Source organism: Dromaius novaehollandiae, chromosome 1 (genome assembly GCF_036370855.1).
Source record: "Dromaius novaehollandiae isolate bDroNov1 chromosome 1, bDroNov1.hap1, whole genome shotgun sequence".
NCBI classification, from domain to species: Eukaryota; Metazoa; Chordata; class Aves; order Casuariiformes; family Dromaiidae; genus Dromaius; species Dromaius novaehollandiae.
In genome coordinates this window covers 61,515,155-61,542,134 of record NC_088098.1, presented here as the reverse complement: position 1 = coordinate 61,542,134, position 26,980 = coordinate 61,515,155, and the positions used below count along the sequence as shown (strand labels likewise).

The 26,980-nt window shown below is 42.3% G+C and overlaps 1 protein-coding gene across 1 annotated transcript in view; it reads left to right on the top strand.

Annotated features, from left to right (window-relative positions):
- Positions 1–203: 203 nt before the first annotated feature.
- CHRM2 (cholinergic receptor muscarinic 2) overlaps positions 204–26,980 on the top strand; it is a 102,507-nt gene continuing 75,730 nt past the window's right edge. The window contains exon 1 of the mRNA XM_026119715.2: positions 204–562. The gene's annotated coding sequence lies outside the window, so the exon portion shown is untranslated. The remainder of the gene's footprint in view (positions 563–26,980) is intronic.

The window sequence follows — 26,980 nt, the reverse complement described above, 5'->3', positions numbered from 1 at the left end:
CTCATTTCCTCAGGAGCGCTGGGGGAAATATCAGTTATTACCAGTTCACTTGCGGGTGTCAGCTTCAGCTATTTTTATTTCCCCCCAGTGTTGTCTAAACCGTTAAGCCAGCTTTGACAGCACTGTTGCTCTACAGATTTTTTTTTTTTCGGAAAGCTCAACTTGGCCGAGCTGAGAGACTCCCCGGGGCCAGAGCCGCTGAGGGTGTGTGTATATGCGTGTGCGTGTGCGCGTGGGAGAGAGAGGAAGGGAGAGGGCGAGACGAAAACCCGACCAGCCCGGACAATGCCACCTCTCGTTTAAAGCTTTCAAACTGCTATTCTTCCCCCTCCCTGCCAGCCCCCCCGTTATCGCAGTACCAAGTAATCTGTCTTTCCTCCACCCCAACCCCCCTCCCTCCTCGTGGAAGATATGGGAGAGAAAGATAAAGCGACTGCCGCCGGGCTCTGAGTGCGCGCAGCCCGCGCGCCGCGGTGCCACAGCGGGCTGCACTCCGCAGCCGCCCTCCGCAACGCATCGCTTGCAGCGGGATGGGACGCAACTCCTCGTAATTGGAGCGCAGGTAGGAAAGCTTTGCTTTTTACTGACATTTCCTCTCTTTTCCTGACATTTCCACTCTTGCTTTTTCTTTTTTTCTTTTTTTTTGCCTTCTTCTTTCTCCCCCTTTTCTTTCTCTCTCTCTGATTCCCCTCCCCTTCTTCCCCGCAACTAGGATTTCATCTGTTACTGTCATAGGAAAGCCCCCGTCAAGAAAATAATTTCCTAGAAAGGAGCTTACATTCTGTTTCCTGATAGAAAGAGCAGAACAAAACAGGGGGAAACTTTTACTGAAAGGGTCCGTGGTGGTGCGGGTCACCAGGGGATGGCAGGGAGAGAGAAGAAAGAAAAGCGATTGTCCTCAGCAGAGAGCCTGCCTCTGCTGAATTACAGTTGTGGTATTAATCCTAGAATCTAGGCTAGCGTGGTATAGTGGAGAAGGAGAGACGCAGCAACCTGATTTAGAGAATCCCTCGCATTTTCCAAGCTCTATTCACGGGCTTTTTTTTTTTTTTTTTTTTTTTTTTTTTTTTTTTTGTATGGTACTGCTGCATTCCAACACAGAGACACCTCCTGGCCCACCCTTTGCAAAGCCCGGTGTGACATGTTTGTTGGCGACTCCTGCAAAATGTCACCTGGAGCCGGGAGCGGAGCCGTCCCGGGGGAGCCCGCTGCCCTTAAGAGCGCGCTGGGTGGCGGATGGGAGGGCAGAGCAGAGGGTGGGGAGACGAGGGGGGATCCCTGCCCTGCCAGTCTCTGTGTAGGGCTGGAGGCACGGGGGAAAGGCTGCCGCTGTGTCGGGGCAGTCCCTCTCCCCCAAGCACCCCTCCTCGGGAATGTGCGTTTGGCCCGGGTCAGTGCCCATCTCCGCGGCCTCAGGTCTCAGGTCCTGCCTTGGCGGGGGCAGCCCCAGGGTCGCCGCCGCTGGGGCCAGCCGTAGCCCACCTGCCCCAGAAACTTTGGGGCCGGTGCCCGGAGAGAGCGGGGCCGGCGGTCGGGGAGAGCCGGGCGGTGCAGCCCCCGCCCGGGCCGAGGTCCGCGGGGCGCCCCGCAGCCACCCCATGGGGACTGCCGGGGCCAGGCGCTTCGGCGCCGGCTCGGCCCCCTACCCCGGGCCGGCTGCGCCCCTTGCCGGGCCGAGCCGGGCCCGGCCGAGCCTCTGGGCTGCTTTTCCTTCCGCCCACGCTGTCGCGGGGTGCTGGTGGCCAGAGGGAGAGAGCTGATGAGGCAGCTCGCGTCAGGGGCTGTGGGAGAAAAGCCGCCTTCCCAAATAGCAGCTCTGGAAGCCCAGGTGCCCCCCTTCCCGGTGCCTTGCCGTTTCGGAGGCTCCGGAGGGGCCAAGGGATTTCCCCCCACCCACCATCGGTTTGGGTTTTTTCCTACCCTTTTCGTGTGCTAAAGTTCTTTTAGGGAAAGGAGAGGTCTCTTTTTTCCTTTTCAGCTGTAAGGGGGATGTTGGGAGGAAGCTAATTGTTGTCCCAAACCTAGACAGAATAGTGTTTCTCCCCGCTTATGTGTCAACCATGGTGTTTGCACAGTGGGCAAGTCCCCCTTTTCACCTTCCCCTTAGGAAGATCTTCCCAGTGCAGAAGCAATAAAGGTGAGAGAGAAAAAATGGAGAAAAGCTGACCTCTGTTTGACAGCCTGCTCTTGCCGTTTTGGGGGGAAAAAAAAGACCTACAATGAGGAAGGTTAATACGGGAGATCAAAAGTAGGCATGCTGTCTGCTTTTATGGTATTGCATTGCCTGCAATGGCAGCCCCTGTCTAAATATACTCCAGCCTCAATTGTATGGTTTATGACACCAACCACTTTCAATGACTCACCTGTAAACCACGTTATGCTGCTCAGAGTATGCTTGCTCCCTTCTCTCTCTCTCTCTCCTTCGGGCTCTTTTTGGTTATAACTTGGTTGAATTTCCCCTTTGCAGGACCTCTGGACTGCAATATGTGATTTCACATCCCTGTTTGCTTTTGTATTGGAGCCATGCTGTGGGCTCACCTACTTGTCGAGCATCTGCCCAGCTGAGCTGGCCCTCTCTGCTCTTGCCTGCGAGCGACCCACCAATTCTGCACTGCAGTCTGTCCAAGAAAGGGGCTCGGTATCTGTGGCGAGGGGAAGCTTGGCATTGTCCAGCTTCAGTTGTTTTAGAAGGAGTGAAGAATAATAAAAAAGAGAGATGTCTTTCTCTCCGCTTGTCCAAAACTAAGATCTGAAGTATTATCCCGTACCCAAACAGTTGCAAGTCTGCAGCTGGGCACAGCTAGGGGGAAATCTGGGCCATGCATGGACGGGAGTGTCCCACGGAGGTGGAAGAAGTGACAGCCATGCCAGGCCATGCCATGCTGTCCTTTGAGAGGGAGACCAAGACATGAGAAGGGGTAAACTGAGGCTACCTGTGAAAAAAAGCATCTGTGAACTGAAAATCATTTTTCTGCCTGAATGTTCAGTCCCATTCCCCACTGTCATTTCAGTTTTCATCTCGGCTGAGACCCTGTGCGTGTTTTGTGGCACTCAGTTGCTCCAGGTGCTTGGATCTTTCAGCCTATTGGGTGTCTAATTCAATAGTCTTTTGAGGAGATATGCTGTGAAATCCTCTGCTACTGTTGATAGTCTCAGGCAGTTGCTTTGTTCCACTCCTCTCCTGTAACCCACTCACCCATTCACCCAGACTTCCTCTTCTCCACTAATATCATGACCTACATGCAAAAGACTTATTTTCTGGTCCTGTTTCCATAGTAATGCAGCTTGGGAAACACAGACAAACCAGTAATAATGAAGCAGATTCCCCTTCTGTGAAATCAAGACCTCTTTGAAAATTGAGTTCAATTTAAGGGAAAGTAGGAATCCACAGAGAGTTGGATTTCCAGCCCAAATTTCCACACCCTCTAGTGCCAGAGGCAGTTGAGGGAGACCATCACTGGACACAGGGGATGAAGGACTTCATAAGAAATTACAGGGGAGGGACGAATGGCATGGGAGAGGTTCATCTCACACAGTGTCTTTTTCCTGCCAGCTCTTCCCTCTTTTAAATCCCAAGCTGCAAAAAGGACAGATGGGATTCAGTTGATTCTGATTCAGTCATTGAGAGGCTAGTGCCACAGATCCTGCTGGGCGGGTTAAACTACAGAGGAACAGACAGGAAGAATTTGGTGCTGGGTAGTCTGGGCTGTATCTAGCCATTTATTCACAAATTTCAGATGCCTCTGACTTTGGGCTTCACAGCCTGCAACAACTTGCAGCTAATTCTCAGAGATTTGAAGGAACAGAAGAGGATTATTCACTTGTGAAAATGTTGCCCTGACCTTTTAGGGGCTTCTTGGGTGGGAGGATGGGTGCATAATAGTAATCAGGCTAAGGGAAGTTGAAGAGGCTTAGATCCAACTCATATGAATGACAGGGATATCTTTTTCAAAAATGCTTGTAGCCTTAAAAGCTTAAATTGGATGGTAGCATTTCAAGTGCTGTTAAATCTGAGCCTGGATTCCCATCTCTAAGAACCACACTGCACAGAGGATCAAGCACTGAGGACTGCAAAAGAAAGCCATAACTAAGTGAGGCAAGTAACCCCCCCCCCCCCAGCACACATACATGCACACACCTTTTCCAGAGGTTCTTTATTTTGGCAAAGGCAGCTTTCAGCTTTGCCTGGGTCTCCACACTGTCTCTTGAGGTGGAGCTGCCCCAAAGATGCAGAAAGTCTACCTGCTTGTCCTCAGCTCACCAGCTGAATGCCAACTGTGTGTGCCTTGGGACTGCATTCCTTCGCTCTCCGTACCAAGCAGAGTAGGGATTGCTCAGTGATTTATGCCACTATCTTCCTACATTCCCCTAATACAAGTGGGCAGAACTACGAGGGGAGGCCATCCTTGAATTTGGATTAAAAGGCTGAATTCCTTTCCCATGGGTCCTGAACTTGTTTCCATGTAAAGGTACTTTAGGCTGTGGAACTGGCTGTCATTTTGGATTGTCTGTCCTACCTTTAAAGCGTACCACTGCCAATATTTAACATGGCCTAGGCACTGTAGAGAGAGATACATATCACCAGAGGTTTCAAAGGGGCGTCTCTCATATAGCATGATTTTAAGTCCCCAGAAGATGGGACGGGGTGAACTGAGTTTCTTCTCGTTTGCATCAAGCACTTTCTAGAGAATGTTTGCCAATGAAACTTAGATGCACAATGGGATTTTGGTAGTCCATGTGCTTCATGTATTAATTTTTTAGAATATGATGAGGATAAGATAAAACAGACCATCATTTATGGCCAGCTGCTTTGCTGAAAGCCTTCCCTCTGTTTTTCATGATAAGATGCTCTTCCGATTCCTGACTATCCAGCATCTCTTTTGACTCTATGGGCTACATTCTGATCTTAATTACATTCTTGCAAATCAGGGGTCACTCCACTGACTTTAATTATTTCTGATTTATTCTAGTGCAATTTAGCTCAGAATTTGACTTTCATAGTAAGAAAGAGTTTTAATCGGAATATTCCAGTGTTTCAACAACTGTTTACAGAACAGTTCTGAGCAGTCAGTCTCTGCTGAAAGGAAAGTGCGATATGATATTGGATACTGTGAATAGTATGGGGGACCTCTGAGAATGATGGCAATAATGATTTTTAAGAAGGGCCACAATGCAAAAAGGTGAGAAGTATTGTAAACCAACATCTCTCAGGCCTCTAATAAAAGAGCCTCAAAAGCCTCAACCTCTGGAAGAGCACTGGGTAAACTGTGGGCAGGTATGCTTTTTTATTTTTGTGTGTTTGTTTGTTTTGAGAGACAGATGGAACTAAACAAAAAATGTTTTCATAGCTCTTTCTTCTGAATCATTGTGAAAATTAGTGTTGGAAACCAACATAAAATAAACCTAGTAATTTAAAAATAATTCTCTTGCTTAGTAATTTCTCTGGTCAAGTTTCTCAGGTGATGTCAATATGTAAAGCTCTCTTGATTTCAGTGGGGATAGGGTGATCTGCAGTCTCTGAGGATCAGACCCTTTATTTTTGGAATCCATTCCAGCATGTGAGAAGTAAAAATCAGCAAAATTTGTCCATAGAGACAGTAAGTTTCTAGTTCAGCCAGTATTTGTATTTTCACAGGCTCCTGAGAAATTTTCTTTCGGCGCTGTGAGGGATTCTTGTTGTCTCTTTTTAAACTCATCAATCATATTTAGTCAATTAGAAGGCAGAGTGGACATGTATTGAAAATGATTCACAAATGTGTTCATGAATAATGGCAGCAAGCTCATTCCACTATGATTTCTGAGGTCGTTTTCTGCAAGTGGGTGACCAATGATTTATTCATGAAAATATTCATACATCTCAAAAGTTTCATGAATGTTAGCATGATTAACTTGAATTGTGTTATTTGTTATCATTACTCATTATTTTCCTATTCAAAAATGCATCAGTCATCCAGTTAAAGAACATTAGAATATAACAATTGCAACATCAGACCAGGCAGGTGTTTCATCTTGTCCAATATTGTGTCTTCATTAGTTCCCCTACCGCAGGCCTCAGAGGAAGGTGCAGGGAATGCTGCAGTAGATAAATACACTGCCCTCAAGGAATACATCTTCTTAATACCCACCAGCTTGTGGTTGCTTGGTGCCCTGTGACCATTTCTAAATGAAAACAAACACCTGCCTTCTTCAACTAAGTGGAAACCTCTGTCAATTCTAGACAAACTGCAGATATTCTCACTGGACAGAGAAGAGGTTAATCCAGTTCTGCCTCCCACCAAGATCTCTACCTTAGTGATAGCATGTAGCAGTGAGTTCAATAGGTCAGTTACGTCTTTTGTTGGAAAAAAACATGCTCCAAACAACATTTGATATATTTAAATTAGTTGCTTTCAATGTTATTGAGTGTTACCTCTCTGTTACATGATGTGAAAAGGCTGATGGGGCACTCAGTTCATCATACGGGTGCATTCATTTACTCAGTCATGTGTTCTCTTGTTCTTCTTCTTTCTCAGTTAGGCAGTCGTGGTGTACCTAGTCTTTCCGTGTGCCTTAAAGCACTACTAATTCTTCCATTTCCTTTTTTGGTGATGGACTGACCAGTGTGAACACTATAAAATTGTTTTCATATTAACACCTTTTATTCCTTCTATTTACTAATGGAGATTTTGTCTTTTTTGTTGGCTTTGGTTTTCTTAACTGCTACTGTAATTGAGCAGAATTTGTGACTGGGTTGTCCACAGTGACACCAAGATACTTCCTGAGTGGTCAGAGCTGGCTTAGAACCTGACATAATTTCTAAATATTTCTCTCTATCTGCATTTGTTGTTCATCAACCAACACTTCTTTTCGCATGCTACCAGAATTTTCAGTTCACCCTGCTTAGTTATTGTACTGTCAAATACTTCAACCTTCAGTTTTTCTAACAGCAATAATTTTAGTAAATAGATTATAGCTGATAAAAAATCTTGAACACTTGGATTACTGTTAATCTTTTACAATGAAAAATGATCTTGTGCTCTCTCTCTTAAACAGTTTCCAACTTTTAATGATCTACTCGTTCTACAATAATGTAGTTTCTTGGAAGGAAATTTTTCAAAGTCTTTAAGAAGATATATATATATGTTTATATATACATATACATATCAGGTGATTCTACTAGCTCGATGCTTCAAAGTACGTATAGGAGGGACAGCATTTACTTTGAAAGAATAAAATGGCTTTTTTTCTCTCACATGATGTTTCTGTACATAATTCTGGTTTTGATGCGCTTCCATCAATTTACCTGGAAGCAAAATAAGGCTCACCAATATATAGTCCCTAAGATATTGCACTGCGTCTCCTAAAGATAGGTATGTAAGTCGCTACCATCCAGTCCTTCGGTAGTGTATCTGACTTCAATGACAGCTTGCGTATTTTTGCTATCAACTCAGCCACTTCATTTTCAAATGCTTTTCAAACCCTTGCATATGAGGTCCTTGTGACATGCTGCTATTTAGTTTATCAGTTTGTTCCAGTGCTTCCCTTTTCAACATTTCTCATTCTGCAAGCTCACGTCCTTTCTTGACTTGAAAAAAGTAGGTCCAGTGTGGACATTGGCACAACATAATTTGTGGGGAAGATTTATGCAAATGAATCATTCAGAATCTCTGCAGAGTCCTTTTGTTCATTAATTGCTCACATTACCCCAGAGAAGTCCAGCAGATCCTCTTGTAAACTTTGTGAGTTTAAGACCCTTCGGAAATGTCCTTCAGTTTTGTTTTGGTTTCATTTTTCCCTCTTCAGCTCTTGTCACTTAATGCATCCTTGGCCCTCTTCATTTACAGCTGACATTTTGTTTGTTTTATTATAATTTCTTTCCCTTAGTCAGGGGCTTCACTAGAGCTGAACTGTCATTTCCTGAAAGCTGGTTGTTTGGCTCAAACAACCTCTTGGACCTTAACATTTCACAATATCAGTGTTTTTTCCTCTCTTGCCTTTCAGTTTGCTTTCTGCATGACTTCCCTGACTCAGAAACTGTCTGTTAATATATCTGTCATTTTGAATTTATGGATTTTACTTTATCCCTCCCTCCCTCCCTGTCTTTCTCCCTTCCTTTCTTTCTTCTTTCCCTCTTTTTTCTCTTTCTTTCTTTCGTTTTCTTTCGCTCTTTCTCTTACTTTCCCTTCCTTCCTTCCTTCCTGTCTCTTCCTTTCTCTCTCCCTTTCTAAGTCCAGTGTTTTTTTAAGCAGTTCACTAATAATTATAATTTTTTACCTCTCTTTCTTAACGTAGTATTAAGTTCATTACTGTTCAATGGCTTGACTTTATCATTTCTTCAGCTACTTAAGACCAAGTTGAGAATACATACTCCTGCATACTCTAAGGCCAGCAGTTCTAGAAATGACCTGGAAATTGTTTTTCTAATCCATTTGTGATAGTTGATCAGCCAACGTACAGGTTGGTGAAGTCACCCATGCTTACGGCTTTGTTAGGCTTGGTTGCCTCTTTGGTCTCTCACCATACAATCCATTGAATATCCCAGACATTTCCTGGACAAAGTGTGCTAATGTTTTATTCAAGCATCAGGATTTAATTAAAGAAGGATATTTGCATGTTCAGTACACTAGACAAGGACTAGAGAGATCACAGATAAGCTCCTGGCCATGCCACAAACTTCCTTTGACAAGTTCCTGTGGCCTGACACAAAGCCCACTGAGGTCAGAGACAAACACTTGTTAACTTTGGGTAGACTTTGGATAGGCTTTCTAAAGTGAGGAGAGTAATTCTTCCTGGTTTCATGACCATGCTGTGTGGATTCACTTGCTGCAGCTGCCAAGTATTGAGGTTCAGCTGTGGGGCTGCCGCATGAATATCAGAGCAGACACGTCCACAGGAGCTTTCATTGCACTGGGATTTTGGAAAGCTGAGCCTTTAGGTGCTGATTATCAGGAAAGTTTCTGTTCAGAATGGAGGATAAGCTAAAATGTTCAAAATCCCTCCAATAAAGAGGTACTGAAGGCCCCAACTGCCCCAGATCATGGTGAAGAGTAAAAGCAGAAAATGACTAACAAGGGCAGTTTTACATGGACAAAAGTAGATCTTATATTCTGGGCTTGTCTGAAAAAAAGAAAAAAGAGAGAGAAAGAAATTAAAAGTAATGTTAAATGGCTGGGGGCTGGATCTGGAGCTTTATTCAGTTTTTGTGCTTAGTCAGTGTTAAGCAGAAGGAGTAAAATTCCCAAAGCAAGGTTTATGAGGCCATGACCTCACTCATATCATGTGCTACATCAGTGTTGTTCACAAAGGTTATATGGTCCTACCAGTAGTGCTCCTGTTCCGACACTCATTTTGGATATAGAACAGAGATAGTGGATTATGAAAGCAGGGGACATGGACCAAGTAACATCCATGTGTGGACAGAGAGGGGTGTACTTCTTTCCTCCACCACTACCTAGGGTCGCTTGAGGATTTCCATCATCATCACTGTAGTAGATTAAGAGTAGTGCTTCACACTTCAATTCATACCAAGGCCATGTGGTGGTATTAGAAGTGGCTGCTTCAGAGTCCCACCATGGTGGGAAAATTCAGTTCCCTGTTTTATACATAATAGTACATGGCTGTAAATTAATATATGGGTGGAAAATGAAGGTTGATCAGGGCTGGTGCTGGGAACCCCACAAAGGGGCTTTATATGGAACAAACATATGAACAATTTTCCCCTCATTGAACTGTTGCTCCAGATGAATGTTGGGGTAAGATTAGCTTTTCGGGAGAGGAGACTAGTCAGGGAGATATTTTTCCTGCTATTTGTTATTCCATGCTGAGACTAAGCTGAAGACTTTGATGTCCCGATCTGTTACTGGTATCTTTTACCCACACTAATTTCTACTTTTCTAGCAGTGAATTCTCAGCTGATGAAAGCTGTCAGAACATGAGTGACATGAAAGGAGAGGCCATCAGCAAACAAAGTGCTATATTTAACCTGACAACGTCATGCACTCTGAGGCCTGACCTTGAGCCCTAGCAATGGGTATATATATGGGTCATCTTCGTTGTAAGGTTTCTTCCTTTGGCCAGACATAGAAGGTTCTTAAATATAAGTAGGGAAGGAGGAAGGTAATACAAGCTACCATTTTGCTTTTGACATTTATGATAGCCAGCACCCTTAGCTGCCATTAAAAGGAAAGATCATATGAAGGGCTCACTGTTAAATTCTCATTAAAAATGTCTGTTTGATGTCTGCAAGTCATTTTCACAATCTTATCCACTGGGAGTAAGTGTAGAGGTCTTTACTGAAACGTTTTGACATCAGAAGCAGTTCCCTGAGAGGAACATCATACTGTTATTATTCATTTTGCAATGTGATTCAGTAAAGGGAAGAAACCAAAAATATACAATTGGAAAGAAGCAAGCAAGGAAAAAGAAAGAAGAAGAAAACAACCATTTGATCTGGTTTGTCTGAAGAAAGCTTGTAACTCTCTCTGTCTCTTCAGGAAAGAGTGATACTGCATATTTTCTACTTTGAAACACAGGCAAATGAAAAATATCTGGCTTTGAAAATCCCAGATAAGTCAAGAGTTGTCATTCTTCAGAATGACAAATTTGACAATTAATATACCACATTATTTTCTTTAAAGCCTCCTAAAAATCAAAGTGGAGAATGGGAATAGCACATAACTAAAAAGATGAGGAATGATTTTGTTCTTAAGTTACTTCTTTGGGACGATTGTGACATGGGCTGAATTTCTAGTTCCACCACAGATTCCTGATGTGGCCTCTGGCAAGCCCAGCAACCTCCTGTACCTCAGCTTTCCAAATGGAAACCACAGAAAATAATATTCACTTTCTCATGTGCTTTGTCTGCTCTTCCTCTTTAAAGTCTTTGGCAACAGTTCTGTAACACCCTGAACACAGGAACTTACATTAATCTGGGCTGCCATGAAAAGAATTGAAAGATATAGTATCTTTCAAACACTTGTCTGCTTTTTATTCCATAGAAGAATTATCTTACAATATGGATCTGATCTTTCCATTCTGTAGTCAGTAAGAACTTCTCCATTCACCTCGAGGGTCGTTGGTATAGGTAGCTGCAAATGGGATACCTCTCAGCAGCCCATATCTGAAGTGTGTACATGATAGATCTTCTTAAATAGTGAGTGAAGTTCTGCCCATGCCAGTCCCAAAAAGGTACAGAGGAACCAGAAAAGGTACAGAGGAAGGTGACAAAGATGGTGTCAGTTGTCAGACTTCCAGAGAGGAGATGTTAAAGAGACTAGGACTCCTCATCCCAGAAACGGCATGAATGAAGAGGGATACATGTAGATCTAAACAGCTGTGAAAGCAATGGAAAAGGTGAATACAGGACTATTCATGTTTTTTCATGAGATCCATAGATCTCAAGTGTATAATGACAGGCATAGCTTTAAAAATCACTGTGTAGTTAAATTGTGGTACTCATTATCCTAGGACATTTTGTGGATGCCAGAAGCATAAATGGGTAAAAATGCTTAAATTAGACAAAACCATGGAAGAAAAACACTATCCAAGGTTTTGCAGTGCAAATAAAGTTGGGGGTGAGGAAGCCCCCACACCTTCAATTGCTTCAACCTAAGAAAGGTTTCCTGGGGCGATATCACCATATCCCTGTTCTCTTCATTTGCTCTTTCCTACTGACTACTTTTGAGACAGGATAGTGGTGAACTGGCTTAAGTACAGCTGTTCATGCATTCAGAACCTCACTTAGAATTGTCAGGGTAGCCGTCTTCTTTGGACAATGCTAAATCTGTTTTACTTTTATTGCTCACCGTAAAACTATTGTAATTTCTGGCTAGATGCTAATCCAAACAATAACAAGACACTTTTTAAAGCTGTTTAATTCACCCCTGACTCCCCAGGAAAACTTCCTGCAAATAAATTCAAAGATTCTATGTTTTATATATTCATTGTAATAGTGGGGGAATTTTAATACACATGTGGCTTTCAGGTAGATCTCATTGCCAGCTACCGAATGTGCTTTTCTACCTCGCTGTCTGTAATTCCAATATCTGAAGTAACCTCCTTGCATAATCACACATCTTTCAGCTTACATCTTTCAGCTTAATATCCTTGTAGCCCCTTTATAGGTCTGCACAGGGGAACAGTGGGTTGGGAAGGGAGAAATGGGGTGACAACCCTGCCTTTAGTCTATCTTTTTATTTAGTCTTCTGCTTCCAATGAGTGAACTGGAACAAACAGCCTTTATATGCCAAAATGGAGGAAGGATGTGACAGGCATTGAGAGAGACATTTGCATCCCTGTAAATACGATGGGAGAAAGTCTTCCTCGGCAGTTGGATGCATACAATTTTTTACCTCTTTAGAGCAGACCTGCCCCACCCAAATACAGAACAAGAGATGATTCATTCTTCTTGCTTTTCACTTGAAAGCTCCAAAATCACAGCATTATCCAAGATCTTTATCATTTCATGGGTTGTATCAGAATTTATACTATAGCCCTTGAACTAGTGAATCTTAGAAAAAGTATGATGTTTACAGGATAGAAAACTAAGGTTGGACTTATGATGAAGGAGGTGCGCCCTGACAATGAGCTCTGCTTTGCTGAAATCTTTTATGTGTGTAAGCGGTGGGACATGGAGGTCACTGGAGATGTCTCTAGATCAGAGTTTTGCCATTATGAGCACGGTCCTGTGGGAATCACAGCATCATTCTTTCGCCTATGCAAGATTGCTCTGTGCTGCAACTAGACGATGATTTAGACAAACTTAGAGGTGAGCTGAAAAGCTTTGAAACGAGCAGAAGCTAGGTTTTCAGTTTATTAAGAAACCCACACAACAGAATGAGTTAAAATTAGATTTCCAAGCTCGTAATAGCTAAAGCCCCCACATTTTCTGTTGACTAACTGTAAAAGAGATTTCTGGATGCTCTCCTTGTTTGAAAATCAAGCTGTTAGTGTGGGTTCTTGAGTATGGCTTTAGAAATCCAAGTTTAGATACAATATTTTTAACTCTAAGCCAGACTCTTTAACAAGCACAACAAAATAATTCTTAAGGAAAATGTGGGCTTGGCTCTATTCTATCTGGAACATAATTACTTTTCCTGCTATCCACAGGGCTGTAAAAAGCTGCTGTTCTGCTTGGGCTACATTTCCAAGCTATTTTATATATGTACAGATGACTACATAATGTGGAAGGCAAAAGAAAGCCAGGCCCACGCCACATGAATTAGCAATGCATTTTGTTCTGGAGGCAGTGTTTGCGGGTTTTAGAAACTGGCAGAGAACTTTGCAGGTATTTGATAAAACATTATGGCAGGCTCCTGTGAGTTGCAGCTCTTCTCTTGACAAATATTTGAATGACATTCTCTGAATTATACTGAAAAGAAGCCAAAGTAAAGAAGCTAAGTCTGAGGACATGCATCCTAGGTTTACCAGGGCTGGCTAGGGAAGTGCTGTTCCCAGCTGTTTAGCACTGCCTCTCAGCTCTTACTCATCAGTTCCCCTGATCTAACAGCAGATACGATTATTTGAGTTTTTCTGACCCATTTTAGTCAAAATGAGTTTACATAATAGTTTTTCCTCAACAGATGTGGTGATATGTATATAAACCACATATTAGTGTACATTAGAAATCCCCTCCCACTATGACTGGTTTGCACAAAGGTTGTTGAGACAAGTTCACATGCACAAAGATTTATTAGTGGGGTTTACCACTGACGGCCTATATTGACTCTAGTGGTGAAAGTTACCTCTGGGGGAAAAAAAAAAAAAAAAAAAAAAAAAAAAAGAGGGGAGAGAGAGAAGGGGAAGGGAAAGGGAAAACTCTGCTCAGCTGCTAACTAGGAAGAGCATCTTCCTAGGCTTCCCAGATGAGCATCCTCTCCTGGGCATCCTCTGCAGTGCAGCAGCTGGTTCCCCCCACAATACTTTTTCTGCCATAACTATATAGTTTCCATGAGGACCTGCTCAAACTCCCAGTTGGTAATCTCTGCTTACAATGTTAGCACTGACAGGGGCATGTACTGATAGGGGCTGCATGGCCCACTGGTTGTGAAATTTGGTGCATGCACGTTATTGTGTCCCCTCACATAAACCCAAAGCTACAACCAAAGGGTAGGAAAAGGGGTGGAAGAAAGTGTGATTCTCATGCTGGTAGCAATCACTGCACATGAGAGCGACCATGGCAAGACTATGGGAACGTGCAGGTGCAAGGCCATGAGGATAACATCACAAGAATAACAGCACAAGAAACCATGAGGGAAAAATCCTTCTTCAAGGGGAGATGCCCCACAGGCTGTGAAAACTTCCCCAGCAGCTTGAGTGAGAGGGGAAGGCAGGCTGTGGAGCTGCAGATAGAAAGCCCTTGGCCACACAAAACAGCAACAGCATTATTTACTCAGTATTGAAAGATGTGACAAGATGACATTATGGCATCCTAGAAGTCAGCAGGATTTCCCCATGGACTTCTCTAGAACTGAAGGATTTCTTCATTATCTGCAAAAGCAGAGATGTGATGTCCTTGGTTCAAATTTGCTGCCATTCGGGAAGAGGCATTGGCTCAGGCTGCTCTGAGTGAAGGGTGCAGTTTCTGAAGACTTGTTCTTGCCTGAGGCTCTTTGAGCCTGGGGAGTTTTGGTTCATCCTTTCCAGTGTGATCGGGGTCATAGACTGGCTTTTCCCTCTTGGAAAATTTATAGGGGTTTTCCTGCCTGCCACTTGGATGAGAGCCAGCCCCTTCCGATTTTGTTGTTGTTTAAAGAGCAGCTGAAGCACCACATTTCTCTGCTGTCGGTCAGCAGACAAGACCAGCTGAGGAAGCAATGATGCTGTGCTAAGGGTGAGAGTGTAACAAGTACCTACAGCACAACAGCAAAGGAGAAAAGCATTCCCTTCATTTTATGATATGCTTTAGATGGCATGTTGAGTTTGTATGTGTGAGAGGAGCAAAGAACCCTGACAGCATGTCTTAGTGCATAAAAAACTAGCAATTTAACTCTTTTTCCAGCTAGGGTGAATGGAATAAGGAAAAAAGATGTTCATCCCTTTCCTTCATGAGGGCATGAGGAGGCTCTGGGTGGGCTTGTTTCCTAGCCCACTGGTAGCATTCGTAATGCAACACAGCAATGAGAGCAAAGAGAAAAACCCAGGAATGCTCTCCTGTTTGCTTTTGATTTTTTTTCTTCTTTATTTCATGACAGGAACTGAGCACCAACATTTTATTTATTCCATCTTATTGCCTCTCTAGACTAAGAAAGAGAACTAAAAGCACAATAGCCAGGAAGTAAGAAATGTTTAAAACTGAGCACACAGACAGGAAAGAGATAGTACGTAAATAAAGAGAAATCATTTACTTATTTTGAAGGCCCAGTAAGGCCTGTTCAGTAGGAATCACATCAATTTATTTATTTTTGTTGCACTCAGAAGCACTCCATCTCCTCAGTCTACTGTGCTCTGCCATGAAGCCAGTTTCTGCACTGCAGCATTAAGAAGTAATTATTACCCTTTACTGTGTAATGATTAGTTATTGCACAGGCCGCATAGAAGACTTCTGCAGTCGTCATGCCAACTCTTTCCTGCATCTTGGCTTAACCCACTTTTCTCTGCTGCAACGATCAGCTGTGAGGGGTTCACTGGGTATGCACCCCACTCGGATTTTGCTGCATCCTGGACAGCAGTAGCGCACACAGTCTCAGCCAATGTGCACAAGCACGGGGATTTCAGACTGTTATCTCTTGCTCAGCCTGAGCTTCCCTGCCACGATCTGAGAGGATTAATATGTATCCTGAGTGCCAGGCCTCTTGCTACTCTACAGCGAACCCCCCTGGGTGCTTGAACTGCAGCCTCAGAAGGAGCCTGATCTCATCCTTGCTGGCTGGTAGCACGTCTCCTCTGATACCAGGGCTTGACAAACCAGGGGCTCTAGGAGGGATGCGTGAAGTGAGAGGGAGAGGTTTTAAAATGAGAAGGCAGCATCTCACAGATCATCCAGCTGCACCCAGCCCCTGTGGTACAAGACAAGGTGTCCTTCCAGTTACCTCTCAGTGTTACCGCCGATAGGATCCCAGCTCGCAGGCTCCTTTTTAGGGAAGTGCTTAGCTAGAAAGTAAGAACATCACTGCCTTTCCTTTAAAGTGAAGGGCACATGCTGGTGGGGAGAGGGGAGAAAGCCTGCATGGTGTTTACTCTCCCACTGTTTCTCAAACTTGGAGGTGAATTGAACAGCAAGGAAAGCAGGAGCTGGTCTTCACTTATATAAGCATTCCCTAAGCAAATTTACGAAACAATTACACAGCTGTTTGCATTCCTATAGGCAATGATGTAAGAACTCTCCCAGCTTTGTGCTCAGTCCTGCAGTCCTGTACGCTGAAGGGTGCAGGAGCAGACCCTCTGTAGCTAGCTTAGCTCATGAATAGCTGGGATTTGATACAATACCTATACTTAATACATTTTTTTTTCTTTTGCTGCTTGCTGCAGTTCCTACCTACAGCCCCTTAAGGGGAAAAGCAAAAAAAAAAAAAAAAAACAAAAAAAACAACACATTCTCCACAGCAGAGCTGTTCATGACATGCAATTGCTATTACTGTTATTTATACATAGACCATTATGCTATCTGCCACACAGTGAGAAATGAAGGGCTTAATTGGAGAAATAATCTGAAAATCAAATCATTCTTTTCTTGGCATCTCTTCAAAGGATGGATTTTGCCAATGTTGCTCCACATTTACATTTTTTTATAATACATCAATTCCGTAATTAAACATGTAACTTAAGAGAGAATTATTTTTCTGGAAACAAGTAAAAGATTTATTATTTTACAGAAGGCAGTACTCTGGTAACCAGAGCTGATGGAAGCCAGTGAGTAAAAGATGGGGAGAGGAAAATTTCTCTCTTCAGATTTCCTTCTCCTGTTTTGGTTTTTCTTTAAATTGAGTCTACATTCAGAAGACTGAAAATACAGGATTCTCACATTCAAGTTCTTTCTTTCTTTCTTTCTGCTCACTCTTCTGTACACTTCTTTCCTCCATCATGCACTTCTCATTGCTCTTCTAAATGACACAACCCAGACAGTAGCCAAATGACATCACCTACAGTTTCATTTTCTAAGTCAATATTAGTTGGATTACATGATCACCTAAAGAGCCCTAGCCACAGCTGAGGTACTATTTTGCTTGTTATCATATATTCATTGCGGGAGAGCATTGCTGCTCTGAAAAATTTTCAATCTGCCTCTTTTGTGGAGGTTGTCTTGTTGTTATCTTTCACCTCTTAATCTAGATAAGAGAGGGCAGGACACACAAAGTTGTCCAGCAACAGGTAAAGAATGGATGTGGGACAAAAATGCCTGTTTTCCTTATATTCTGGACTGCTGCCTTCCCTGCACAGCCTTGCTCATGTGGTCATTACGAGCTTGTGTCATTCTCCGGGGTAATGGTGAAGACATTTGTTTGAAGCAAGTTGTCTGATGAGGCGGGTGTGCTGGAACATAATGCCAACACAAATGATTATTATGGGAACATAATTAGCAGGCTTCCATGTAGGAAAATAGCAGTAACTGATTGAGTCTCATTAACCTGAGATGACCTGAGAAAGAGGGGGGAAATTATGTTAGCTTTCCAGTGGCCTCATAGAAAGCTGTGTGAAGATGGGCTTTTCTGAGAACAGATGTTCCCTCGGTCCTGACTGATAACTGGACACTGGTCCCATCAGGCAGCTGATGCTCTCTTTTGCTTTCAGATCACTGAAAAAATTTGACCAAAGCTGAAAAATCAGTTAATTGTCAACATCTTATCCACTGGATATTTTTCCCCCTCTATTTTGAATTGTCCATCTGCAAGTGCTGGCTAAGCTTAGTAGTCTGGTTAGCAGTTTGGATGGTCATGTCAAGGTCAAGAGATTCTCTCAAGTTTTTCATGTTCAGTACTGAGAATTTGGTATTTCCTGGAAACAACTGTTCACCTCACTCATGTGGCATAGCTTCTCTCCCCTCATCTAATGACCTATAGTGTATAAGCAAAAGGTGTTCTAGAGGATGGGGCAGACAGAGAAACCAGCCAATGACTGGTCCCTTTGCACTAGGAAGGGCACAACAGCAGTGTACAAAGCATACCAATTCCACACCAGGGAGGTCCTGAAGAAGGGAGACAAACCTGAATGCCAGGCTGCTCATCAGGTGTGGTATTTACTATTCCATTTTCCCACATTAGGTGATCATTGTTGGTTTCTGGTGGCTGACTCCATAGCTCACCATCTTCTCAATGATGGCTTGCAAGAGGATGCTTTGGAGGATCTCTTCTTTAAATTCTCTGGGTTGTGTCTTTTAGAAGAGTGATGAGAAGTGCATGATGGAGGGGACAAGCATACAGAAGAGCAGGCAGAAAGAAAGAAAGAATCTGAATTTGAGAAACCTGCATTTTCAGTCTTCTGGGTGTAGATTGAATTTAAAGAAGAGAATCTCAATATCTCTAAACATAATGCTGATATGTTACGAAGGTTAAGGCTAGAAGGGCTACTATTTAGTGTCATCCTGTTGTCTCTTTAAAGGTAACACAAAGACACATTAAGGCCAAGTACAGCTCTAGCCCATGGCTCTCCCTGGGATAAAGGTGGGCAGTACTAGAAATATGTTTGGCCACGTTTTCGCTGCTTACACCAGCACTGCCGCCATGTGGGACAGAAGCTGTGCCACATCTCCTCCACCTTGGCAGCAGCACAGGGTTCAGTACACTCTGAAAACACAAGCCTGTTTGCTTGGGCTTTCTCTGGGAAATCAGTGTCTATCTCCCGACTCTCTTCGTTTCAGCATCTGGCTGTTCCCTCTTCCCTTTTCTCAAGTGCTTTGGACCTGAAGTGCAAGCAAAGGGATTCCAGTTTTACAGCACTTCTGATCTTTTAGCATAGCCTTTTTTATGCCACCTGCCACCTCTTCTGCTCACTATGGGCCAAATCCTACTATTGTTTTACTCACTTCTAGTAGTGCAACACTGCTGAAGAAATGCCCCACAAATGTCTGCCACATCAACTGCTGCATACCATGAGTTAAGGTCTCAGGATCCAGCACAAAACTGATAGAATGAGACTGTGCAGTCTTCGCTCAGACTAAATACTATCTCTCATGCTTTTTCACCTCACATTTCCTAACATCTCTTCTCCCCAACATGCCATCTGTTCACATACAAGCTGAAAATACAGAACAGCAAATTCAAAACTGTTTGCAAGGGATATTTTACTCAGTGACTCTTATGCTGGTGGATTGTGGACTACGGGCAGTTACTGGACTATACAACGTAATACATTTTCAGGAAGCATTAGGAAGTCACAAAAATAAATATCACTTTCAGGTATACTAATTGTTATGCCCTCTATGATAAAAATTATTGCTGATATCACTTCCTCTGTGTCTCCTTTTACATTGATTACCAAGTCAGAGCTCAAACAGGTATCCTTCCACTTATGAAAAGACTGCTGCTTGATGGGTAAAGTGCACCATTTTCCCTTGAAGCATGAAATATAAATAATTACTGTGAGTCGGCATGTATAATTACCGTATTCTTGGACAGGAGCATTAGTGATCTCTGCCTATATGGATATTCTTCTATTTTAAAAATGTCTCCTACTCATATCTGAATGATAAAAAAGAGCATGGGATAGGCACAGAATTCTGGTTATCAGGGATATGTAAACACACAAAATAATGTGTAAACTAGCACAGTTAGAGGAATTCCAATGAAGACTTCATTTCTAAAGAGTCTGTCTTCGTTCAGTGTATTCTGTTAGCAAAGCAGAGGATACCAAAAGCCATTTCTCTACATAAGAGTAAGCAAAGGCACAAGGAAGAATAAATGACTTACATCTAGTCTCACACTGATGCCACAGGGACCAGAAGCCAGATGTCCCCACACTGAATTCGGCACCATGCTCTTATGGGGCCGTCTTTTCACAAGGGAGCTTTTTTTGTGTGTTTGTTCAAGCCAGCCAGGACTGAAGGAGAAATATTATGTATAATTACAGAGCTAGGAAGGCTAAAACGTCACCCATTAGAATCATTTAATCTCTGGTATTATTCTCTGTTCTTACTCACCCTCATGTCAGTACTGCCTCTCCCTCCACCTCGAATCCCTAACTCCTTCTTCCTCTGACAGGAAGTACAATAGCCAGAGCACTATAAATCAAAGCCTAGAATCAGGGAAATTAGAATAGATTGGAAGTGCCAGCTCCTCAAGAAGGGAAAGAAAGAAACGAGTCCACAGGAGATCAGAAGAGTGATTGCAGCTTCATTACAAGGGCCGTTGTACCATCGGAACAGGTTATTGCCTGTCACAGGCTGTTTTTATTTTTCAGCTCCTGACTGATGCAGAGCTTGATCTGAAATAAATACCATCTATCCATTTTTTATAAATCTCCTACCTGTACTCACATTTAATCTTTAAGTCTTTTTCACATTTTTCAAGTAAAACATAATTTTATATCTGTGGTTTCTTTATTGTAAAGCAGCAGAAGAGGGGTGCAGGGCTACACAGGAGCTCTTGCTGGTCCATGCTGAGGTGGGACTGTCAGAGAATGAAGTCACCCGTATTAAAAGGCTGGATAACCTGTGGTGTGAATCCCAGGTAATACACTCGCAATAGAAACTGGTTTCTTAATCTGTGTCAGATTTGGACACTACTACCAAATCACAGGATTGGTGAGAATGCTCCAATAATGAATTTTTAAAGATATCTGTCATCAAAAATTCACTTAACAGTTTAAAAACATTTCTTCCTACCAATCCCAAAATCTCAAGTGTTGGATAATGTATATTTGTGAGTTTCAGATTTCAAGAGAGCAGTAACAAAATATGTGGAGCAAAAGAAGTAAAAAACAAAGATGGTGGCTGCCTGAATGCCAGTTCTTTCTCTGGTGAGAGCCTTCCTAGAGAGCAGATTTCCATATTGCCTTTTAATTTGGACAGAAAAAGTGCTCTTTAAGATAAAGATTTTTTATTTTAATACCTATGTGTAAACATGTGTAAAACATTAGTTGACCTTTATATTCACAAAAATTATAATTGTTAGACCTGCTACTTATACAGCCAGCACAGTGTACCTGTACATGACCTGAATACAGCATAACTCTGTATGCACCAGCCTGTGCAGAGTCCTCAGAAGTTGCATTTGGTGGTAACTGTAGCAACATTAGCAACTCATGATTCAGTTTGAAGGCTTATTTTCCCTATGGTCTGTAAATAGTAAAAAGTGCTTCAGGTTATACTTTTTGTGTAGCTGCAACCTTTGAGGCAGCGGTGGTGTCCTTAGCCTGAACGGGAGAGGGTTGTTTTTCTCCCATTGACAGAACTTTGAAGCTGTCACTCTCGAAAGGGGTCCCTCAAACATAAGTAGGAGATTTGCATGAGTAACAGCAGTTCATTTAAGCACAGACTGCAGAATCGGACTCCTTAATTGGGAATGAGGTGCACTCTTTGCAATTACAGCAACTGTCTCCAAACAATGAGGGGGTGATACATTTCTGATTTCCCACCTATGTATTGTAACTCTGCAGAGGAAGGTTGCTAATGTCATGGCACAGGAATTATTATTTTTAGATGATATATAATCCAAGTGTACATGTACAGGTATGAGAAAATTTGCTAGCTTTCAGCATCAGCTCACTGTAAAAGCCTAATAGGCTAAGTTAGCTGTGCATCAGTGTAGCGACACAAAAGCACAACTTTTTTAGTACACAGTTAGCCTTGGAAGACAAAATGTTCATTCCAAGTCTTAGGAGAGTTTGTCTGAGGCAAAAAATGGACACGTTTTAGTGCTTTAATGAAGTGATATGGTGTTGCTTTAGGATAATATGGCATTAACTGGGTAATTATGCTGCATGGACTGGTCTAAGTTCAGAGCTCATGGCAACAGTGGGAATCAAAAAAATGTATCATCAGGTTTGTTGCATAAAGTAGAGCCTGGGATGTGTTTTTGCTCACCACATAGAACTGAAAAGTAAGACAGCAGCTATGCTTACCTCTATTCAGTGACCCAAAATTAGGACCAAGTGTTATCATTTTAGTCCATTTTTTGTCCCTTTCTTTTCCACTCCCTAATTTACTTGCAAGAGTCTGAGCTAACATCACAGTTGCAAGTATCTTCCCATTTCAGTTTCAGAGAGTCTTTTTTAAACAGTCTGCCTCTTTCAGTTTCAGTCATTATAGTGAATCTTTACACATTACATTTCCTTATTATATTATACATTATAGAATTACTGCTGTCTCTAATTAATAAAACATTTTAGAGCAGAGGAACTTTATCTCCTTTTAGATAAACTCTTTTCCTATGTATAAACACTAGAAAACACCTAATGGCAAAGGAAGACAGAAATAAAACAGCTCAAGCTGCCAACAGCTAATATTTATATGTATTAAAAAACAATGAATGTCAAAAAATGCAGAAACTCAGCAGAGTTATTATTTTAATTTATTTATTTAAGACTTCTCCTCAGTAGAATATTTGATTTCTATTAGCTAAAGATCATAGTAGAAAATATCTGACCCAGAAAAAAAAAAAACCAAGATTCATTTTTTCATTAGGAATTCAAAGCAGTGCATTCTCTAAGTTTTTGGCCAGCTCACTGAAGCTGTTTGATTTTCTTTTATTTCTTTTTTCAACAAAATTTTAAAAATATTGCTCATCTTTTTTGTCAACTTTTTTTTTCTTTTTTGAGAGAGAGAGAGAAAGGGAGTGCTACAGGGACTTCCAGCACAACAGTAGGCAAAGTATATGTGGAGAAGCCAAATTAGTGGGGATAAGAGAAAGAGTAAGGACAAATATGGCTTATCATTTCATAACTAATGGTAGCTATATAAAAAGGTATTTGCTACTACTGTGACATAGCCCATTAAATGATAAAATTGTGACCTAAAAGCTTGGTATTTTGGTGAACAAAATGAAAGTACATTTTGTTTTAATTTGATTGGATCCATTTACATTTAGAATGCCTTACAATTTCCTATAAAAGAGGTAATTTTATCTCATTTTCTGTTAACAGGCTACTTTAAGTATTTCTCAAAACAGAATAGATTGAGTTGCCACAAATGCACTTTCTGAAACTGCACACAGTTTTCACATCTAACTTTTAACAGAAGTACTTGCTCATGCCTTCTGTGGGACTGTATATACCCTGGGGCAAAGTAGGGGTGTTAGATGTGGAAAGAAAGTGTTGTTCCACCTCTTTCTGTTGAAAATCCTGCAGTGAGATATAGCCTTTCTGGTAACATCACCATAAAGCACAGCGACTTGTAAAGGGTGAACTACTGTCACAGTTGTTTGGGACTGCCTGGCAGTCACAGCATGAGGGCATTGACTACTAGGCAACTACATTATGCAGTTGATTCTCCTCAAATTGTCACCTGGTTCGGTTTCTCCCACCGGCTGGAGATTTAAGTGGGGTTGTGTGTTTTGGGATCTTCCACCCTCTCTCCCTCCCCCTCAAAAGCCCTCTTCCTTTCCACATTAGCACTAGCACATATAGATATGTGCATACATCTGACTCAAGTCAAACTGCATGTCAGCTGACATTCGGCAATGGTGTTTCTGCAAGTGATGCGTTTTGGACAGGGAGAATCATGAATACAGGAGAAAACGGAGCAGTCTGACAAACAATCGTTTGCACTAAAGCTGGTCACAGCCCGCAGGCGGGCAGGCGCTTGGCAGAGGTAGGAGCCGTGGCATGAGTACAAGGGCACGAGGAGCACTCGAGGTTGGAGGAAGCCAGACAGAGCTGGAAAGTGATATTTGGCTGCTGGTCAGGGAGAGATGGGGCAAACCAATGCAAGAATTGCAGGATTACACAAATATCAGGCAGGAGGACATGTCACTGCAAAAGGTGGACAGGGGCTGACCTCAGAGGTTTTTTTACACACAAACACACATGCACACACACACATACAGATTTTTCCCAGCCTTTTCCTGCCTCTACTTTCTCCTCTTCACTTGTTCCCTGGGGATATAGGCTCAGCTGTGGGGATTGCATAGAGCAAATGGACTGGAAGAAAGGGGTGAGATTCTGCCCTCCAGCTCCAGCAAGCCAAGGGTGTCACACAGGCATTCCTAAAACCAAGTGAAGTAGCTGGGATTTGTTTTACAGCTCTGGGACCAGATTTTTACTTTACTTTCAATATATGCACCTGAGAGTATGATATGAAATTCACTTTCATTTTCTGGCTCTCCTTTAATCTCCCAGCATCAAGATGTGTCAGTCTTCCAGTCCCTGCCATGCAGGGTGACTGAAGCAGACTTACCCCAAGACTACTTATATTTTGGTTCCCAGCAAAGCTGTACCAGTTCACCCATGGCCTTCCATTATACCCACAGGTACATGCTGGCACAGAGGGCTCAGTCTTGAACCCATTGACATTATTAACGTCCATGGCGTTTGGAAGAGGTTTGCCCTGGTATTTGTACAGCAGAGGCTGTGCTACTAGGACAGTTTCACTCAGAGCATTTACATTTATATTTCTTCTAGAAATATCAGGACATGAAAAGAGAGTGAAAGAAATCTGTCTCCATCACACCATCAGCTACCAATAGCAACAATTATTTTAAGGGCAGCAAGTGCCAGATGAACAACTTTTCTTGTCTGCTTCCACTCCCTTAAATGTGCAGTGCACACCCTGCCAGCATTGCCCAAAGTTGCAGCAACATTGTGAACATTAAATTAGACAGACTGGCAATGGCAGGCCAAAGGCACATCGAAGGTCTCCAGCCCTGAAGGGTGGACAGGGCCTGGAACAGAAACAGGAGTATACATCTGTCGTCTCCATTTATATTGTATTGCCTTAGTGGAGGTTTTGAGTGTAGGGCATTTCCAGGGTCTCTGGACTGTCCATATGTATTACATCCACCTGGTGCTTTCTCTGTGAGTGTCTCTGTGAGCATATTAGGATCAATGACTGGAGGCTTGCTGTCTTAGATGGCTCAGCATCTGCAGGGACAGACCTGGCAGAGTGTAATTTTTCCCAGGCTCTGTTTCCTGGGGTGAAAAGAACCTTCTTTCAGCTGTAGAGAGGGGGAAGAAGTTCTTCTCAAAGTCCCGGCTGCTCTGAAAATAAAGTAGACAGTGGTTCTATCTTTTTGTGCTTTTGTGTATTGCAATCTTCATGTTCTGTAGCAGCAAAAGATCACTTTTCCTTGTATTTATAAGTAGATTTTTAAAATCAACAGAAACAACTTGACTCTTTATTCTTTCCTTTTCCTTTCCTCTTATTTATACTTTGTATGTCTGTATGGATTTTCTTCAAGTGTTATTGAAAAAGCTCCTGGAAGGCTTAGTAGAAGTAAAAAGATTAATCTGAAAGCCTTGCTTGCTGTTCACTTACTAGTGTTCTTCAAAAAGAGTGTTTTCCTTGGTAATGATAATATTTGAATAAAAATCGCTTTGTTGTTCATGGCTGCTTGTTGTTAATATCCTTTTATCCAAGAACAGTAGAAACAAGTCTTCCACTTTACCCTGAAATAAGTTAGTAGGTAGTTTGGTCTTTTGATTGGGAAAGGAAAATAATTCACAAGGTAACTGGAGTCTGCAGGTGATATAAACACCAACAAAGATTTACAGAGAGCCCTCCACTGGGCAGAATGGCTGCGATATATTGGGAAGTTGCCTGACTGCTGATAAATGGAGCTTCTGTGTGAGACATTATCTTACTGTTTATTAAAGTAAAAAGTATGGATCAGTCCAGAAAATGACTAAAGCTTGGGATAGCAAAAAGCCCCACAACAGCAAAGATGATCAAAATACCTTTGTTGATCCAGGTTATCACTGTGGGGTTGCTTGCTGTCCGGGTCATTACCTGCTTTCCGACAAGATGCAGCGCATCTCAATTGCACTGCTTACCTCTCTGCAATGCAGTTTTTCTAGGAATTAACTTCACAGTGGCAGAAGCACTGAAACTCTGCCCTGGTCTTTATGTTGTTGCACACCGAGCTGAGCTGTATTCTAAACTTCTTGCTGATGTCTCATGCGCTACCAGGCTCCTCTACCCAGTTACCTATGATATGCACGACAGCATGTACAAAAACACTGTATTCCTTGGGAACCTCAGCAGTCAGAGAGGAAGTCTAGTATCCATCTATTTAACTGGGAAAATTAGTTCTGCTAAAATAGTGTTTCAGCTAGGAGGAAAAGCAATCATCATTTTCTGAGAGCAAAAAATAATAAATGTCTTCTTCTTCCAGGGTTTTGTTCTGTTTTTTTTTCTTTTTGTCTTGCAACACATCACAACCCTTTAATGTAATTTTATATTCTTCATTTTAATCAGTTTATCCTCTGTCTAACTATGACATTTCTCTGCCTGCCTGTCTCTTCCTTTTAGCTTTTAGACAAAATCATTACAAAGTAGGAAACCCCCCCAAAAAAAACCACCCAAACCAAAGTTGGATTTCCAATTAAGTCTCCAAACAAAACCATTTCTAAATAAGAACATCTTGCTGGAGACATATCTGTTTTGAAAGAGTAATTTTTCCCTTACATAAATATCTCATTTTCTGTTTAGTTTGGTCAGTATCGTTAATGAGGAAAAAAGATCCTCATATTCTACACCTCCATTTTTAAATTCATGCATTCTGTAGTAAACAGGACATGATTTTTACCGCATAGGACTACTGCCCTTAGTTTGTTATTTTTGTTTTAGTAGCATGGTGCCCTCTGTTTCTGAAGTGCGCTTTCTCTTTGCTACCTGTGGAACGATGCATAGCAGACTCAGAGAAATTAGGAGCTTTCAGGCAGAGGCAAAGCAGCATGCCCCCCCCCCCCCAAATTAACCTCATTTCCTCATTTCCTGAGCTTAACATTACAGGAGAATCACAAGGCTTTGACACACGAGAGTGAGGTGTCCTCTCTTGCCTTGCCTTCCAGTCACGCTCACTGATTTCTGTTTTATCATGCCTGTTTGTCTCGTCTAAAAAAACAAAAACTCAAAAGTAGCATAAGAAACAAAACTCCAGTGATGTTAATTAAAATCCTACTGTTAAAGCCACTT